Here is a 16,455-nt window from a genome sequence, read left to right on the forward strand (position 1 = left end):
ATAAATTAGATAAACATCAGCTTGATCGAAACGTGTTTCTAATACATGTTTATTGGTAAAATTCGTGCATACAAAATACAAAAACTGATGCCCACGGCTAATTATATTATTAATAATTCGAAGTTTCTTTACTAGTTACTTAATTCATGACCTTCTTATAAGTGTAAGGTTCAATACCGCATGTCCTTTTTTTTTAATGACCATGTCCTTTTAATTATAAACAAAAACCTGCTGTCTTCCTGTTGCACATTGGAAGACATTAGCGAAATGTCTTCGTGTCATTTTTATTATCTTAAGTCACAGAACCAATTTGTTCTTATCACCATATTAATCAAATCAATTAGCTTTTCTAAGACATAATCAATGGTGTCTTATACCTGCAAGTAGCTCTAATAACATCTTAATAACGCGACAACAGATCATTTGTCATGTGATTACGGTAATTTGTCATTCTTAACCAAATTCCAACCAGTCTTCTGTCAAGAAGAATGAGTCGTGAAGAATATAGGGAAATCTAATCTTTCCTAGCAGATAAATAGCTAATTTTGCTTAAGGGTGAGAAAGATTTCTTTGACATGCAACCCGGAAGATTTGACGTTGATAAAGTAAGTAGAACAGAAAACGCATTTGAAGAGTTAGATATTTGCGTATGAAAATGCATGCCACGCTAATTTCTTAAATGGACTTGTCGATCTTTCAATCTGGACAAAAACCTTTCATCATTTTTAGGGAAATTTCAGAATATGTAGAGAACAGTGCATACCATGACCTGAAAGTACGGATATGCCGACTGATCTTGGCCTGCAGGGGTCGCATGGGTAGAATCTGCTGGCGCTAGAAGGCTTAAAGAATAAAGAGTAGGGAACGAAATCTATCAATCTGAAAAGCAATGGGTACTTTAACGTGTTGCGGAAAATATGTGGTATTATTGTGTCAGAGCAGTACAAAAGATTCTCATTTGTTTATGGACGCTAATAGCAACAGCAATGAGTATATGCCACCAGTATATTTTCAGGCCAGCTTTCATGCTTGTATTTTTATAATTAGTTGTTTTTTAAAGTGAAACATCCCTTCAATCAACAATCGATAATTACAGATTTAAACCAGGTCATGCCCATTCCAAACACTGAATATGTTGAAGTTTATACACAAAATAAAAATTGTTGATATAGATTTTAATGTGAGGGATGGAACGTTGGCTAAAAGATAAGACTGTTTACCCTTTTTCGTGGGTTCGAATCCTTCTTTGGTATGAAACATGATTTCATGATGATAAGCCTTCCAGTAGGAAAGTCTAAAACTTTACTCCACTCCTGAAACGTCACATTTATGTGGACACAACGAGGGGTGGCTCATTCAATCCCGATCTCCCCGTACTGTTATATTTACGGAGCGGTAACCATAACTTTTATGCTGTGTTCGCAGTCGAGTTTGAAATAAATAATGTTAAAAGTAATAAGTAAGTTATTCGCTATGTACAACAATAATATGTTATTCACCAGGCAAAAACCGTAATATGAGCCATGCTGTGTTATGTTTTTTTTATTTTTTAATCAACAACTGGATCAACATTAATTTAGAGCGTTGTTTTGATTTTGCTCTTAACATTAAAGAAATAATTCTTGGAAAAATTGTTTGTTAAAATGGTGACATTTTCTCTAAAACGTGAATGGAATTTATTCGTTAAAGACTAGTTTATGTCAATATGGTATTAATTGCTCTGGCGTTAATGTAGTCAGCATATATTATAAATATCTTTTCTTATTATTTTCATTTAGAAATGTACGTCATATTTATATAATCATCTTATCCTGAAATAGAATACAGTAATGACGTCATTCCATTTTGTTCTGCCAGTCGTGTGTTTTTTTCATACGTCAATATTTCCAGCACTAAAGCAGCACGGTTCCAGATTCATACTATTTTTTTTCTTCGAAAATTAGAAAGTATTTAAAAAAAACTGTCGAATATTGTCAAGTAAACAAACAAAATAATTAATGCTAGCACAAGACACCAAAAATCCATATAAACAACATTTTCCTATAGCTTGTAAAACAGTAATTACATGGATTGCATATATTTATATATGTATTTCGTAAAGTTTTTTTTATATAATATCTGAGCCGCGCCACGACAAAACCAACATAATGGGTTTGCGACCAGCATAGATCCAGACCAGCCTGCGTATCCGCGCAGTCTGATCAGGATCCATGCTGTTCGCTATTAGTTTCTCTACTTGTTATAGGATTTGTAAGCGAACAGCATGGATCCTAATCAGACTGCGCGGATGCGCAGGCTGGTCTGGATCCATGCTGGTCGCAAACCCATTATGTTGGTTTTGTCATGACGCGGCTCAAATAGTGTTGTCTACTTTTCCATTTATGGAACTGTCCGTTATCAATTTAGGCTAGCCTGGCTCTATACTGGTAGCAAAGGCAGATCACTTCCGGTTCCGGTAGTGTAAGGTTTGGTATAAGCACTATTTGACAAAGATCTGTGCTGCAAATGGTAGATTTACCAGAACAACCGCCATCAGTTCTATTAAGAAAAAATATTTATTATCTTCTACATTTGTATATTTAATGCATACATCTCATGCACGTAAACGATCCGACAGAAAATAATTCTATATCACACTCGAGCTATATTTATTACATTATGAGTTTAAATTCGACAAAGTATATACATGTATAACAAAAGGGTAATTATTTCATTATCTTGAAATATTACATGTATTTTGGCTCTCTGGGACGGATCACACCACTCGGCGCGTCTGCGACCTTTAGCAAAGATGAAACAATCACCGTAAATAATGAAAGGCCCATTATGCCTAATAAATGCTATTATTTTTATTTCTTAAAGCTTTTTTAATTGCTCGAATCTTATTTAGCTTCTGTTGTCTTTAGCAGTAAGTACAGTAATAGTGAGTTAGTATTTTAAATGAAAGTCAAAATATCTGTGTAAACTTTGTTTACTTGTTAATATTATGACAATAATTTCACAGTCAGCGCTACTTTCTACAGGTGATAAACATCTAACATGCTCTAAAGTCATTATTCAAACGTTTAATAACTCATATTTGCCTATTCTAAAAAGGCGAAAAATTCTTTTCTGAGGCATAATGTGCCTTTAAGTCTAAATGTATAATGACATGGTCTTAGACAAAATACCTTTTGTTCGAAAAGAAGTAAAGTAAGGTTTTGCCATGTTATCAAGTCGAGGGGAAAGCAAGCTTTGTACAACATTCGATTTGGACTGTTCCAAATTCAAAGCAATATATTTGTTTCATACATATTAATGGTGAAGCATTTCTCAGCATGGGTGTTTTATGCCAACATTATTATTGCCTTTTATTTTTGAATTTGTAACTGCTGAATGTCGTATATTTTGAAAAAAAAAGTTAAGATAAAGTTGAACTACATTGTATGTGGCTCGTAAAATATAACGATTTTTGTCAATGTTTCGAAAGTGTTGTTGTTGTTTGTTATCACATGATATGGAATCACGACTCGCCGTTTTTCTTTGAGTAATAACGAAACAATCTCAATTTAACGCCACTTTTCGCTGTTTTTTCCCTCCCCAAATTAACAACAATATGTAATCATATATATAATTGAACATAGGATAAATCTACATATTTGGAACTATTTCACAGTAGATATCCTCCATATGTGTCACCAGTCACCACTATTATTGTTGTATGTGTGTTTTTTTATTCGTCCGCCATTACTTATTAATCCACTTAGATATAAAAGATGTTATTTCGCCATTCCTAAAGGTCGAGAAAACAATTTTCGTAATTATCTGCCTTTCTAAAATGCCATCAGCGTAGAATTGTTTTCTTTCTCAAGGGAAACAAGGAGAAGAATGATTTATCTTATTCCCCATTTTCACTGCTCTTTCAATATGCCTTAATTCCGTATAATGGGTCCGTAATTTGACAGAAATTGCGTATAAATAATTGAAGAAAGCAAGCTAAATGTATCGGTTATCAAGATTGCTCGATATTTTCATATTAAGCCATTATTAATTAACGCTGTCAAGCGACAATTGTCTGAAATGAAAATAGCTAACTTTCGGTGAAGTATGGGGTGTCAAATGGACCACCGAGAGAATTTGAATTGTGACATATGCAAAAATATAGTATACCAATCAACTGATTTTATCTTCATGCATTTAATCAATGAATAAATATTAATTTTCTGGCTCAAGGTCATTCCACTCGTTTGAAAAGAACGCTCGTAGCTAATGGTGCTCGATTGTTTTTGTTACAGACTCGAGCGAAGCGGTAACAAGTAACGGAAATCTCTATCGTCACATTGAATGTCTGGCTTTTACAGAGATTTATGGCATTATATTTCATTACAATTCAAACAAAAATGACAATACAACAATTATAACATTAAAATTAAAAGTTAGTCATTGAAGCTGAACCATATCTTGTATACATGTAAAGAAATAATTCTAAGGGAAGCAATATTGTTTATGGGTCATGTTCTCCTATATTGGCAAAACATTTCTTGACATTTTCAATAGGAAAAAGCTATTACAATAAATTTTTTTCTATGACATTGTCATCGGTGTTTTGTTTCTATGAAAGAAAATTTGTAAAAAGTAAACAATGAACTTTCAGTGTTTGCACCACAAGCGATTCCAATATAAATTATTATTGGATCCAATCTTATCAATTTCAGCCACGATTTCATTTTTCTAGTCCAAAAAAGTCATTTCAAATCTATATTATATACTCAAAGTACTTTCACCTTAAAAATATTCTTGCACAATTACCTGTATTCTCTTTTACATATTCGAGACGCTTTTTAAGATTATGTATCATCAAGAGTGTAACTACTATGATTGAATGTCATCTTCAACGAACTTTGTTATTTTTTTTATTATAAACCAATGTTCTGCCAAAATGTCAAATGATGACAAAATAAGTATTTTAAACACTCTGAAAGCACAGTTACTTTTGCATATTTTATTGGTGGTTAATTCCATTGGACACATACACAGCTACATGAACTATATTGGACGTGGCGCCAGGTTTAACTGCTATGTAGTCTACACGCCATATAAATTTCAATATTGTACTGAACAATGTTGAAGAGAACAAGATAGTTTTGAACGCCAAGTAAAACATTTAAATATTAAGTAATTAATAGAAAAAAATATAGACAATTTCAATTCGCAGGAATTAATGAAGCAAAAGGAAGTACGAAGGCTGTGTTACCTAACTTTGTTAGTGACATCAGTAGAAGAAAGCATAAAAAATAAGATAACAACAAATGATAGCCGTTATTATGTCCCGTAACGCGCACCATACCTTTTCTGTTTTAAGTTTAGAAATTGTTTCCTCAAATGTCGTAATGGAGACTATGAGTCTATGGAAATGTCAAGATCTACATTATCTCCATGTGAATATCAACTTATCATTGCGGAATGTTCCTGTAATGATCCTATAATAAATAGCCTATATGATCTTAGAAAATGCGTAAATTGGTTCCCACAATATTTCAGGACCTATTTTGGCTGAACAAAAACAATAAGAATAGAATGCAGACAAAACTGAAAATGAGTTATTTGAATAGATAATAATGCATTATAAGTGTTGTTATATTCTTGTTAAAATTATACAAAAAGATGAACAATCACTACTTACAATGGCAAAGAGAACGGGACAGAAAACTTTTTGCTTTCTAAAATTTGAACTGACAAAGATAGGTACGGGATATATGTGCATAAACACGACTCGAACCCACAAATTCGAGGTTTTTAGATAAAATAAACGTCTCTGCTAGGCTTGCCGGCTCCGACTGAAATCAGTCAGCCTAAATTTTGTACCCATTTTTTTTTTTTTTTTTTTTCATTTTTCAAATTATAATATTCTGATCCCTCTTAGATCATTTCCTTGAATTCATTTTTGTGCGGAATAACTTATGAATGATTGATATCGTGTCTGCTAAGCGTAAACAATTCCAAAGTGGCTCCTGAAGGAATTATTATCTTTCAAGACATTTTTAATTGATTCACTGCCTTGTAGGCTACCTCGTTCATGGCCCGAAAGCTTTTAATCAATTACGGTTTCAGTTCTCTGTCAGATAATTAATATTTCCACTTCGCTATGACACATTAAATATTTCTTTTCCTGATTACCTGTGGAGACAATATTTCTCCGAACCTGTGGCTTTATTGATCGCCATGGCAACAAGATTCTTGCAGCACGTGCCAGTTGCAAAGGATCATGGGACGGCGGTTTCGTGGAAATTTTCGTCAATTGTTTCTTAAATCTCAAAGCTGTTTAAAAATCAATGGCAGCAATAGTTTGCTATTGAAACGTTAACAAAATTCTCACATGGGTCTTTAATATTTCATTATATTATTATTGCAGCAGTAATAAATGACTCCTCAAATTTGTTCAGTCTACGGAGAAAGTCATGGCCGTTCAGGCGTGCTCGATTTCTTTGTCATCTCCAAATTAAATAGCTGATGTATAATGAGTCGGAGTTTTTATAGAATTAAAGCAACAAGTAAAAACAATAGCTAACTCCCAAGTGACTAACTCAGAAAAAACAGAGACAAAAAACGCAAGATGATCAATATAAAACAAGAAAACATTGTTGTTTGTGTTTGTTGTACTTTAACCAATCAAGCAAGTATAGGAAATTGCTGATGTTTATTGCCCCTAGTATCTCACAGAAGATTTCATTTACTGAGTAAATGACGATACATTTTTATTTCTAAATTTGCGCCATTCCGCACGATTTAGGCGAAATGTTATGGACGTAAACATAACCCGAACATTCACTGTTTGGGTAATTAAGAGGAGGTCGTTCAATGGTAATAGTGTTTCACTACAAAACCAGGGATCGCGAGTTCAATCCCGCATAACTCCAACTTAAATTACTAACAAGTCTTTCGGGCAAGTCTTAAAAGTCCGGTGTCATCTATTTCTGTGATCTATTAGAAATGCATTAAGCAAATCTATGCCGTGTTCCAATCGGCGATAATAGGAAAATGCGCATCTTTACTCCTTCTTGTCTATGGGGCCATCACTTTTTTTTAATTTCTCAGTTTGGAGTTGCACCTGTGTTTACCTAGAACAGCAAGTGGTTCGCCTTTCTCTAATCAGCAGACAGTTTTTTTTTCAATTTTCAGCTCGTCAAAATTTGAATACTAATGAGGCGCGGAAAAACTTCCACAATACATACACATTGAGCATGTTGTTCTCTTTCATCTGTACTCAATATGTGGGAAATTAGGCAATGTTTGCAGATGCATAAATGAAATAAAATACAATTTATAATAATATTCTAGGATGAATTAATCAGCACTAATGAAATCAGTCAAATCAGCATGTACACATTCAATGTACAAGCAAACTTCCAGTGTATTTTTTGGATGAGCAAAATTCAAAATTCTAACACTTATTTCTCTTGTCATTTACTGACAAAATCAAGTCAAGCAAACGATTTATGGGTAATAACAAGGCTATATACAATGAAGAAATATCTGTCAGGTTTTTTAAATTTATTTTGAGATTGACATCTGTATTGTATATTTTATATTTTAATGTTTAAAACCAGTGTGCGTGATCAAGCAGTTTATCAGCGATGAATATCTCGTGTCTATGTTTGTGGAAATTAACCGGTTTGCTGTTTTATTTGTATTTTCAAGGCAAGCGTTTGCTGAGAATAACTGTCTTCTCTATATAACTGGTTTGTATCTCTGAAGTGAAACTGTAATTGCGTACTAACATAAAACAAATCTTGAAAGTTAAAGGTACTCTTAATCAAAGTTACCAAACGACAATTTGAAAAAAAAAAGTAAAAAACTTCAGCAACCCCCCCCCCCTCCAAATAAAAATATATATAAATAAATAAAATTAATAAAAAATGATTAAAAAATGGGGGAATAATTACCCGTGACATATTCAGTACCCATCAATTAATTATGTAAAAATCAATTTGAAGATCTAAAAACTATAGCCTATAACATCGAAGTCCTAATGAATCTGTATAAATAAATATGCAAACATTAGAGTGAATCGTCATCAAAGTTAAATTAAATTTGCAGAGAACTGTCTCAAGAGAAGTTTTGTAAGAATCGATCACGGTTTCATGACGAGAGACGGCCCACTAGTTATAACTCATACATCTTTAATGATTGAAATTTATTCCAACCCCTTAATCGAACCAAAACAATTTCCCCTTAAAAACCAAAACGACAAAAACACAGTCATTTTTTTAAATGATAAATCGAAAAATCTCTGTTTTTTTATAAACTTTCTCATTTTATTTTATGAAGAAAAAAAACGAACGTAAGGGGAGGTAACTAAGAGCTGATCGCCTCCTCACAACCGGATTGATAGTCATACACCATAAAACGATAGTTCTCCCATTCATTAACATATTATGAATGAAAATATTTATTGAAACTAGTCAATTCACAAACAAATGAAGTTGTCCCAAATTACGATGATGTAGATCTCCTTTGACGAAACTGAATCTAGATAACTGACCAACACTAAATTCACGCGCTTAAAGGAACTCCACTGAGGTCCAGCTCAAATGAGGCCCAAAAGCCTAATAACATTACATTAAGATTAGTACATAGATCAGTTTGGGCACTTTAAACATAAAGAAATGCAAAAGATAATTAAGAACTAGAAAAGTGTCATCATGCCACGGATGCCCCCGCATGCAGCCAAAATTTCAGATGGTGCATTAATTATTTTTTTCATTTTAAGTTCAAAGCCCTTAAAACTTTTCAATGTTAACACAAACCATTTTCATACAATGTTCAAGGCACTGAAATTATTCAGTCTTAACCTTTTAAAAATAGCATATTGCATATTTGTAGCCAAAATAATGGCTAAAAGTATGAGTGCTGAAACTGAAAGTTCAAAATTTTTCCCAACATTCAGGAAAGATAAGTTTGTCTAAAATCATTGAACCACAACCAAATTCAAACTTAAACTGCTTATTCCTAAGATGTATCTATATTATTTTCAAAGTGAAAGGGACATAACTCTGCAAAAAAATCATCAAACAATGACCAAATTCCAACTTGACCTGCCCATTCCTTTGACATATCCATATATCAAATTTAAGTTGAATATGTAACACTGTTGGGTAGATAATGAACAGAAACTGTAAATTTCATATTATTTTCAAAGTGAAAGGGGCATTACTCTGCCAAAAATCATTGAACCGTCATATGACCAAATTTGAACTTGGCCTCGGCATTCCAAAATTTTGAGTTGAATGTGTTGTACTGTTGGGGAGATAATAAAACGGAAACTGAAAATTTCATATTACTTTCAAAGTGAAAGGGGCATAACTCTGCCAAAAATCATTAAACCATGACCAAATTTGAACTTGACCTGCGCATTCTTTTGACGCATCCATATGTCAATTTTGAGTTGAATGTGTTGTACCGTTGGGGAGATAATGAACGGAAACTGAAAATTTCATATTATTTTCAAAGTAAAAGGGGCATAACTCTGCCAAAAATCATCGAACCATGACCAAATTCGAACTTGACCTGTATTTTCTCATGACATATCCATATGTCAAGTTTGAGTTGAATGTGTTGTACCGTTGGGGAGATAATGAACGGAAACTGAAAATTTCATATTATTTTCAAAGTAAAAGGGGCATTACTCTGCCAAAAATCATCGAACCATGACCAAATTCGAACTCGACCTGTATTTTGTCATGACATATCCATATGTCAAGTTTGAGTTGAATGTGTTGTACCGTTGGGGAGATAATGAACGGAAACTGAAATTTCATATTATTTTCAAAGTAAAAGGGGCATAACTCTGCCAAAAATCATCGAACCATGACCAAATTCGAACTTGACCTGTATTTTGTCATGACATATCCATATGTCAAATTTGAGTTGAATGTGTGCAACCGTTCTTAAGATAATGAACGGAAACTGATGATAACGGAATGACAGAATGACGGAAGGATGGAAGGACGGAAGGACGGAATGACGGAACAGGGTAACACTATATGCCCCGGCCATTACATGGCGGGGGCATAAATATACTCAGAAATAAATAGAAAATCGTATGTGTGTACTATTCTTAGCAATATTTGTGCGCAAAGCATTGCAACGTTGCAAGTAGAATAATTATTCTGGTAAAAAGTAGTGAGCGAATGATCTTAAAATTTTGCACACAAGTTATTGGTCTACACCTGTTTTAACTAGAACATTAATCTCGAAAAATGATTTTTTGTTTCGTCATGTCAAAAAAACCGCATTGGTGTTCCTTTAAATTTTCTCGTGATCTTCATGCGACCAGGCTTTGCTTGAGGTCGGAGGCAACAGTCATTGTTTGAAAGCATAATATCATGATTTTAGTTTTTTGAATTTCATTATTTACATTTGAATTAGCATACAGTTAGTATTTCTTCTTTATGTATTAAAATAAAATTCAATCAACTTTGATCATACTCGTGCCCCCGGTAAGGATAGCTCCACTACATGTACTTTCAGCACTTTGATTTCATACGCGTTCGTGCCAATTATTTAACTATTAATTCTAAAAAATTCCCCAAGCAGCGTATTCTTTACATATGATAACAGATTCTTTTCCATTTTCATAATTTTAACACAATACACCATTCCGTTTAAATAACAGGATAGGTTCGTCTTTCTGGCGGCTGAAAATACAGAACATGTTCCCAAAGAGAATACTGCAAGAAAACAAAATCAACTAAGCGCAGGAAATGAATATTTCTATTTGATATTTTTCATTCTATTTAATGGGTCTTTAGTGGCAAGTTAGAGCAGGTACAGACATTATATTCAATCTTGACTAAAAGCAACAATGACAAACATTGTTTCTATTTCTTCTCTCCCGAGACTGATGGCGATGGTGATAATAGACGATCTACCTTTTAGATAGAATAGTGCGGTGATTAATTTCGCGTAAAGTATTGCACTTCGAAGTAAATTTCTCCTCCGATATTAAATACAAAACTTTTCCTATAGCTTTATTACTATCGTCTTTAATATTAAAAGGTGTTTCCATTGATAGGCACAGGGGATGAGATTGTTAAGAACTTTCTAAGGAAATTGCAAAGTCATGAGTAAATTGTAAGTCACGCAAAGACATTAAAGGATAAGAAATGCATATTAATTCTTCACGCAATCACTAAATGCATTGATCGGATAGGGTTATCAGATCGAATAGTAAATGAAGCTGACTTTTGTAAGTGGCAGATTTCATTACACATACTATTATCAGCGAAGACATTTCATTTCAATTATAGATTGATTTGTAAAAGAACTTTAGCATGCGTTATTTCAGAAATCATATCATTTCTGGAGAGGGCCTGGTACATACTTTTCTAAGAGCACGCTGTGTGTCAGTGGCTACAGAGTGACATACCTCTGACATTGTATATTTTCATTATTTCAAAGAGAAGTATAAAATCAGAAGCTCTTACAATCAATTAAAATATCAGGTTCAGCAATGTGGTTTCATACTGTGCAATTTTACTTTAAACTCAATAAATGAGCCGCGTCACGACAAAGCCAACATAATGGGATTGCGACCAGCACGGATCCAGACCAGCCTGCGCATTCGCGCAGTCTGATCAGGATCCATGATGTTCGCTTACAAACCCTATAACAAGTAGAGAAACTGATAGCGAACAGCAGACTGCGCGGATGCGCAGGGTGGTCTGGATCCATGCTGGTCGCAAACCCATTATGTTGTTTTTGTCATGACGCGGCTCAAATCTGCTTGAAAGTCAAATCTGACAAGAATGTTTCTGTAACACCTTAAAAATGAGAATAAAACAAACAAACACAAAAGAGAAAGAAAACACAAGCAATTAATTCAATCCAATAATCGAAAAGTGATGACTAATCTTATTTATAAATTGAAATACAAAGTACACTGGACATGCTATGTATAAAATTTATTCCAAATTTCAATTTGAACATCTTATTTTAATTGTATCTACATTTACCTTTTTTGTTTTGAATAGATTACAAAACAGATTTTCGAAGCCTAATATACTAATAGATAAGTATATACCCGACTGGACGTAAACATTTTCTTTGATATGTAAATCAGCAAATTCTTCACAGAAAGTGGGTGGCACCCAGTTATTGTTATTGTATGATATGTAATGTTATGATATGTAAATGACCAATTTCGTCCTTTTTTGTCAGAAAGTGGGTGTTACCGACTAATTGTTACTTTGAGGCCATAATTTTTTTTAATAATTGACTATTTCGATATTTCGAATAAAGAAACGGTCTACGAATGGCATTTGAAGAAAGTACCCAGTAACTGCAATTAACTAATTTACAATTCCCTGCAATACCATGCAATTGTACTTAATAAACCCTGAAGGACTTCCTTGTTTATAAAGTGCTAATAGTACAGTTTGTGATGTATCATTTGGAAAGAGTGAGAAAGTATGTTACATCTCATATAACGAGCAATTATATAATATAACTATATGTTCTGTTGAGGGAAATGCAGAAAAATGTCTAAATTCGACAGAATGTCAACTTGTTCTCAAAGACAAAACAAACTTAGTTCTTGATCGTGGATATTGTACAAGGAAATTTTGTCTGAAAGATTTTTAACAGATACCATGCCCTGCATTAACACAAAGCTACGATTGCTTGTGGTCGAATATAAATTGTTGATATACAAATGTATTGCACATAGATTATCGTGCGAATGCGGATGGTTACATGGTGCAATCAAAATGTGATTGCACGCTTTTATATTAACGATGTTCGAAAGAGATGAATCTTCGCACCGCTTACAGCATTATTCGATGAAGACGCCAAAACTTCTATCTCAACACAAAAGCAGACGACATCGTAAAAAAGCTCTGTGATAGTAAGCCTCAACCTGTGAGATAGTAGTGCCAAAGAAGACTGTCATAACGGTCTGTCACAATCAAATATGTTTTAAAACACAATTAACTTGCAATAATAGGCTAATATTGTTTACTTATTCAATGACAAATGTGTCTGAGTACATATTATGAAGAGGAGTCGCCGCGGTGGAATATTTTCCCGGGTTTTTGAATAGAAAGAAGTTTATTTCCTCGGAAACACATTAGATGACGAATGAGCCATTGTGTGCACAGAATTTATGAACGTCTGTGCCCTATAGGTAGAGCAATCACTTTGATTCAGTCATCTTACATTAGACACGTGAAAAACTCATTTCAAGCACGAGAAACTGATGTTTTGTTCAGAACTCCATCATGAGGGTAATTTATTCTTGAAAAGGCGAACTAAAATTATTCTTCGGGAGTAGGTAAACTGCAAATCAGTAAGAAAAATAGTAGCATTTATAAGTTTTATAATATGCGGATTTTGGAAATGTGTGATTTAATAAATAAATTTACCTTGCAATTTTTTTCCAATGGCCCACTCTTGATTGTTTGTGGAAATTATAAGGGTCTTACCATCTAAGAATGGTGACGTTTGATTACATTTTCTTGTATTTAGTGTTACCTTTTAATTGTCATTATTTTTACCTTTTAAGTACTTGGGGTTTCTTTTTCTCCTGTCAAGTGTTACCATGACGCGTTGCACAAAAAATGACACCAAACTGTTATATGTGCATACCCCCAAAGACTACAACTTTAAGCACACATATTTTAAAGAAACGCCAAAAGAAGTATAAATCTAACTTCAGTGAATCAAGTTAGAACTATGAGCACCTTAATATGTTCGTACTCAGCATGTACCTGCTAATGGCTATCAAATTACATTGCCATGTCTTCTGTAAAAATATAGAAAGAAAAAAGAAAAAAAACTGTTTAGTATTGTTTACAAGGCATACAGCCTGAAATTATATTTTTACTCATTAAATTGCAATTTTCCGACCATTTCCGTCAATTTTCTGGAGGAAAAAAATATCGGCGAGGTTTTGCGAATGACATCTCAAGTACTATCAATGACAACATTCCGGCCTTCTCCGTCAATCAACGGATAAGAACTATTGGAAATCGGCGAGGCTTCCCGAATAATTAGCACTCTAATGGCAGCATTAAAATGCCCCACACGAAATGAAAGACAGTGTATGTATGCTTCATTAGAATAAACTTATTAAGAAAAGTTTATAGAGTTTTACTTTACACACTCTCTGGTACTGCAGTAAGTAAATTAATTGTCATCCTAATACTGGTGTAAGTGACCTTGACCTTTACACCTACAATGTATATGCCATTTCGCGAACAGCGGCGAGTAGGCGCGAGTAGTCCCACATTGGTAGAGTTTCAATTCAGCCCATATTTAGCCATTTTCAAAAACAATGCCGAGAAAGAACGCAGACACGCATAAATATAGCGTGGTGTTAACATCAACAAACATGAAAATACTTACTAGAAATAACAAATAACGCGGCGATAATTATTAATATTAAAGAGTTTTTATAGCTTAAACAAGTACAATGAGAAAGCTTCTATTAGATCTATTCAAACATATATCACTAGTAAACAATAACCATATAAACATTATACATATATTATGCAATATGCACATTGTATGTAATAGCATAACCATGCTTGAAATTAATCTTGTATATATAAATTACAGTGAACATAAATAAAAGACAAATGAAAACTCTTTGATAGTATTCGTTACATAGTTTTCTATATCAACAGAATAACTGAAGCAAATCAGAATATTTATATACCCTTAACCCTAACCACTCTAAATTTCTTAAATAAACTTGTCCATCTTTCAGTCTGGACAAAACCATTTATAGTTTTAGGGAGATTTTCTAAATATGTACCGAATGAATAGCGTACAGTTCAGACCATGATCAGACGGCACGGACACAGTATGAAAGGTTTTTAATAAAAAAAATATTTAACAGCAACTTATATATGTAAGAAATTCCTTGTTGAAACACCAAACAATGTCAAAAATTCAAAAGCATTAAAAGTAATAGAGAACAAAGAATGAATACATTGCATAAGGTAAAAAAAGTAAAGTGACTAGAAATATGTCCGGAGGACACTTGTTGTTCTAGAGTGGATATGTACAATCAAATCTGAAGACAGTAGGCTTCCACATTTTAAGTTGGGAACATGAAATGCCAGTATTGAGCAATTTGTAAAAAAATGAACGCATTGTGTGTAAATAATTGTGGATGGTGAAAAAAAAGAAGATTATTTCTGAAAAATAATAATCTGATTCGACAAAAAGTACAAGAAATGGGACACGCCTTGAATAGATAAGTATAGTGTTACATGTAGCATGGAATGGAACTGAAGTATCGTATACAGAATGTTTACCCGGTATATGACACATATCTTCTAAATATTCTATTCAAAACAGCATAATCAAATATTTCTAATTTATACCAAGTGTCGACATGGGTCTCCGAACCAAGCTTAAAGTTAGAGATCATCGGAGTACAAAGTAGAATGACTTGCTTCCATGGACTCTTTGTCTAGAAGTCGGAGCAAAGTGGCTGGTTATGTCGCTCTGTGTCATAGGTTGAAGTGACGTCAGTTGTTTGAAATGTTTTAAGGTGTGCTGCACTTCTAAGTGCCCTGCCAGTGTGACCATGTTGTGCCGGGGACTAATTTCTGTGCATGTCTCTCGCCTTGCCCTGTTGATGGTTGTTACAAACGATTTTTTAAAGCCTTCCGATGCCCTTCTGGCCGCCGTGCCCATATTGCTGGATACTTCAGGAGCTGCGTGCCGGAAACGCTGTTCCGCTTGTTTATCTACACTCGTACACTTTTACTTTGCATCATGTGGTAGTAGAGAATGCAAAATTTGTGAAAATCATGGGACAATTAAGAACTTTTTGACGGATTCGGATGATTTTTTTTTAAATATTGTTTTTGGTTTGAAGTGTTATCAGAAAAATGTGACTTGCCATCTTGTCCTTTCCCATTGCTTTTTATTACTTGAAGCGTCTAATTTATCTTCTTATCCGGCCTATAATATCTCTGGGAAAAAAATCAGCAGAAGCGTTTGACAACGTCGTCTGCTACAAACAATCACCCCTGTGACTCCCGTTTCAGGAATATGCCGTCTGCGTGTTGGAAATTCTCAGGGAGCGGGAACGAAAAGATACTTGATTTGAGAGATTGATAAAGTTTCTCATCTGGGAGGAAAAACTTATCACTTATTCATTAACACTCTACTTTCAATACACTTCGCGTTGACAGACAATCCACAGGTGTTTTATTTCAATTACTCAATAGCGTTTGATTGATAAAATAGTGCCTCTTGATTGGAAAGATTGCATCGATGACCCATTTGCTTAAAGCTCAAAAAGCTCTTTAAAGTGAAAGTTAAGGTAATGCTATCCTATATTATTGAATATTTATGAGTTTAGGGTATTGAATACGGTGTTCGTGAAAAAAAAATATTTTTTCATCATTGTACTATTGAAAGATGACGTTCATTAATTATTTCAAGTAATAAATCAGACGA

This window comes from Ruditapes philippinarum, unplaced genomic scaffold (genome assembly GCF_026571515.1).
Source record: "Ruditapes philippinarum isolate M1 unplaced genomic scaffold, ASM2657151v2 ctg2233_1_1_1_1, whole genome shotgun sequence".
In the NCBI taxonomy this organism is placed as follows: Eukaryota; Metazoa; Mollusca; class Bivalvia; order Venerida; family Veneridae; genus Ruditapes; species Ruditapes philippinarum.